Below are 4,078 nucleotides of genomic sequence, written 5' to 3' on the forward strand. Positions count from 1 at the left end.
AAACCTAAGCACTCTCTGAAAGTGGAGAGTTGTGCCAAGTCCTTATTTTGCTGGTTTTGATACTCCTCACTTGCAGCTGTGTTCCTGTTTTTGTCATGAAGCACCTAACCTGTCAAGACATGGGGTTCTGGGCACGTTCCCTGGGCAGGAGTGATCAAAGCTGGTCTGGCACAAGGGTACAAATGCCCTTGAGGTCTCTGCCAGGGCTGGGTGCACTCAGCTTTCCCATGCACGCTTGCACATAGGAAGTGGAGGCAGAGCCTGTGTCTCACCTGCGGGTGGGGTTGGACCCACTCAACGGTTGGCATGGACGTACCCGTACTTGATTTGCACCCAGGTCCCATCTCAGCTGCTCCTGGCTGGGTGAGGTGGTGGAGCCTGCAGCAGAGAGGTCTCACCCAGACCAGCCAGCTGCTCACTGCAGCCCATGGTGCTTGTTTTGCAGGTGCTGCCATCCCCTGCCGAGGAGCCGGAAGGGGCTGTGGAGGATCTGGTGCCTCCCCAGAGCCTGGTGGGGATCAACAGACTGATGCAGTTTGTGGAGGCAGAGCCTGTCAGCTTGGGAATGGAGGAGGTAAGTGGGAATCCGTCTTGTGCCACGATTCCAGTGTGGCAAGCAGTTCTGTAGCCCCCCCCTCCCACTGGTCGCCCTCGATGCTGTTTGCAGAGTGCCTCACGTCCCTCCAGGCCCATCGCACAGCGCTGCTGAAGCAGCTGGTCACTGGAGAGGCCACGCAGGACATGTCGTAGGGCTGACCTGTGCAGCAGCTCTGCAGGGCATTATTCATCTTGTTGCTAATCACGTGGCCAACAGGAAATTTCTGCAGTAGCTTTTGCTGTAGCAGCTTGAGAGAGTGCAACATGTGAATCGGAGAGAGGGAAAAGCTTCAGGAGTCAGATGAGCGGGGCTGGAGTCCTCCCCCCAGTTCTAAGGGCTTTCACCTCCGAGTGCTGTGTTTCTCTTAAGGCAGTAAAAGGTGCTTTACAAGGCAAGTTCTGCAGCAAAGAGAATTCCTTGCTGCCAGGAGATAGCCCAAATTACTGGCAAGTGGAATGGGTACAGGACATTTACCTGTGTTTGAAGAAGAGCCCCCTCCAGCCATGTCTACGTTGATCCAAGACGTGGCTGCTCTTCTGCATCGATTTCCACGCTCAACATCTTGATCTCTCCTCGCCTACCTCCAGGTTTTCGATGTCCTGCTGCTCTATGGTGTGCTGCAGCCAGGCGAGAGCCAGCAGGTCACGTTCACCTTCTTTGGCCACACAAATATCGCCGCCCGTGTCACGGCGCTGTGCAAGGTGGAGGGAGTCCCGACCTACGAGATCGCGCTGAGCGGGGAGGCTTCGCTCATCAACTAAGTCCTAGACGTCACGGAGATCGACTGCGGGCTGCAGGTACCGCAGCTTCACTTGGCAGAGGTCCTTGTCGTGAAACTATCACCGGCGGGTTGCTGCCCTCCTAGGGCTGGGGCGCTCTCCCCTTCCCAACTACTTTTTTGGCTCTATGGCTTGGAAGTACAACTTTGGAGTGATACGTCCTGCATCCAAGCTGGTTCTTAATGGCCATCTCCACCCCCCTCCAGCTGAGAATTCCTCCTTCTCAAGGTAACTAATGCTGCCTCCTGGGGCAGGCAGGGTCCCAGTGGTGATCTCCAGGGGGACGTGCCCCAAGATGTCCATCTGCTGATCCGCTCCTAAAGCCTGAGGTCCCAGGAGGCGCTCTCTTTTGATGGTCTTGATTAATCATCAGAATAAACCAGGGAGGAATCTAACTGGGGCTTCCCAGTCAGTGTAGCTGGAGAGAATGTCCTAGAATAATCCCCACTTCTTTCAGTTAAAAACCCCACAGGTATTTCCAGCTCTTGGCCCTGTTTGTGTTGCCCTGTCTGCCATTTTGCTGTTGCTGCAGGTGCTTTTTCTTCTGCAATGTCTTGATGCCACCTCCTTTGTTCCAGCTGGGTGTGAGGTGCAGAGAGCTTGTCTTCTCTTTGCTTTCCTTATGACTGATCTCTGTGTTTGGCATTGCCCCTCTGCATGCCGCCATCAGTGTCTGTTCCTGTGTAGGGCTGAGGGGCGCCCTGTGGCGGTGGCTTCCCCAGGTTAGCTGGGGAGACTCAAGTGCCCATACCTCCTCTGCCTTTGCTTTTCTCCTGTGCCGAGTTCACTTGCTCACATCCCAGTGAAAGCAGAAGGAGGTTCACAGTATCAGGCCTGTGCCTTCAGCTTCCCACTCCTCTGTCCTCTCTTCAGCTGTTTAACAAAGTCATCGAAGCAGAGGTCACCCTGCGGAACAGCGGGAAGATGGGATTCACCTACAAGGTGCTGAAGCTCAGCGCGGGCACCGCAGACAGGACCCTGCCCGGCGTGCCCCTGGTCCTGCCCAGCACGGTGAGTGACTGACCCTGGCTCTGGGCCAGGCTGCCCAGGAGGGGGTTGTAGGGGGAAAAAAACTAAAATTAAAAAAACCCAACACACAAAATAATACAGGAGAGATAGGGCTGTAAGCAGCTGCTGCCAGGGGGCAGGAGGGTCCAGCAAGCGTGGTCCTAATGGCCTCCCTTCGTGGCCTTTGCCGGCAGGTGACCGTCACACAGCAGCCAGGTGTGTGTCACACAGCAGCCACCGGCCAGAGGCACCAGCGCTTCGGGGACTCTGGGGACCCCGACTGCTGAGCGCTCCGGCTGTGCGGGTACCGGGGCCGGGCTGTGCCAGCTCTCCTGGGGGTCACTGTGCCCAGGCTGTGTGATCGGACAGGGCTTAGTCCTTGTCCCTGCCTGTAGCAAACCCTGGCAGGCCCCTGCCACACAGCTTGCCCTAATCAGGTGCTCTCACTTGGGCATGAATCTGCTTTGGCAGAAATTGTAGCAGCCCCTGTTCTGGTCCCCCGCTCCCTCAGCTTTGCTGCTCTGCAGCAGCTCTGTGGAGCAGTGAGGGGGCCAGGCAGGGGCAGGGCTTGAACAGTGAGGAGTTCGCAGCATCCCGCCATCCCAACTGCTGAGTCCTGCATGGCTGTCTTTGGGCTGGAGCAGCATTCCTGTCTAGTCCCTTTATTCAGTGGGAAGAGGAAGCCAAACGGCTTTCACATTTCTTCATGCCTGTCTCCTACAAGGGGTGACACACTGATGTCCTCTTCCTGCCAGCTTCCCAAGACCAAGCTCTGCTTGGCCCCGCACAGTCGGTCGCTGTAACCGGCACTGGCCGCTTGGCAGGGCTGGCTTGCGCTGCAGCTGTGTTTTGCGCTGCACCAGGGGCTCAGGGCACCAAGTGGCAGGATCTGTCCTCTTACAGAGGTGTCTGGGCTTTAAGGAGAGGGACTCGAAAGTAGCTGGGAGGGAGTTGGGGCGGGTAGCTGGAGGTGGGGGTAGCTGGAGGTGACTGGGAGCACTGGGCAGGTGCTGTGCAGACCCTGACAGGTGACCTGGACACTTGGGTGGTCCTCCAGCCCTGGGGGTGGGGAACAGCGCTGCCACCATCACCTGGGTGCTGTGGAGTGAGAACCCCAAACCCACTTTTCACCCTGAAATCATCCATGGCCCCAGGATACATGTTTCACCATCAAATCCCCCAATTTTGCCACAGAATTTCCGCATTTGACTCCCACATCTCCCACTTTTGATCCCAGAATTTCCCAGTTCGACACCAAATCAGCCTCAGCACCCCCAAAAATTCTACTTTACATCCCAAAATCTATCTTGAATCTCAAAATGCCACAGTTTTACCCCAAAATCTGCACCAGCACCCCCAAAAGCTCCCCACTTTCACCCCTAAATTCTCTTTGGACCACAGAATTCCCCAGTTTGACCCCAGAATGTTCCAACAACTAACCAGTGCCCAGTCAAAACCAGCCCAGCTCCCCAGTACAGGAGAGGATTTTGGTGGTGGGACAGATGGCGATGTGCCAGCTTGGCACATGAGTGCCTTTTCGTGCCCTGAGGTATCTCGGGAGGGGCAGGATGGGCTAAAGCTTCCCTCCTCCTCTGGGCTGGGTGCGGGTGTGCGGTCCTGGGGGCATCAGCAGAGGCCGGGGGGGACCCTGCTCAGCACATTCGGAGTGGTCCCCATGGGAAGGATGCTACGG

At 56.6% G+C, this 4,078-nt stretch overlaps 1 long non-coding RNA gene across 1 annotated transcript; it reads left to right on the forward strand.

Annotated features, from left to right (window-relative positions):
- The first annotated feature begins 516 nt into the window (after positions 1-516).
- On the forward strand, positions 517-2,357 carry LOC113490594. The gene is made up of 3 exons (XR_003400275.1): positions 517-574; positions 1,186-1,395; positions 2,251-2,357. It is a non-coding gene; the product is annotated as an uncharacterized LOC113490594 (long non-coding RNA).
- The last annotated feature ends 1,721 nt before the right edge of the window (positions 2,358-4,078 follow it).

This window comes from Athene cunicularia, unplaced genomic scaffold (genome assembly GCF_003259725.1).
Source record: "Athene cunicularia isolate RWA unplaced genomic scaffold, athCun1 SCF_16, whole genome shotgun sequence".
In the NCBI taxonomy this organism is placed as follows: domain Eukaryota; kingdom Metazoa; phylum Chordata; class Aves; order Strigiformes; family Strigidae; genus Athene; species Athene cunicularia.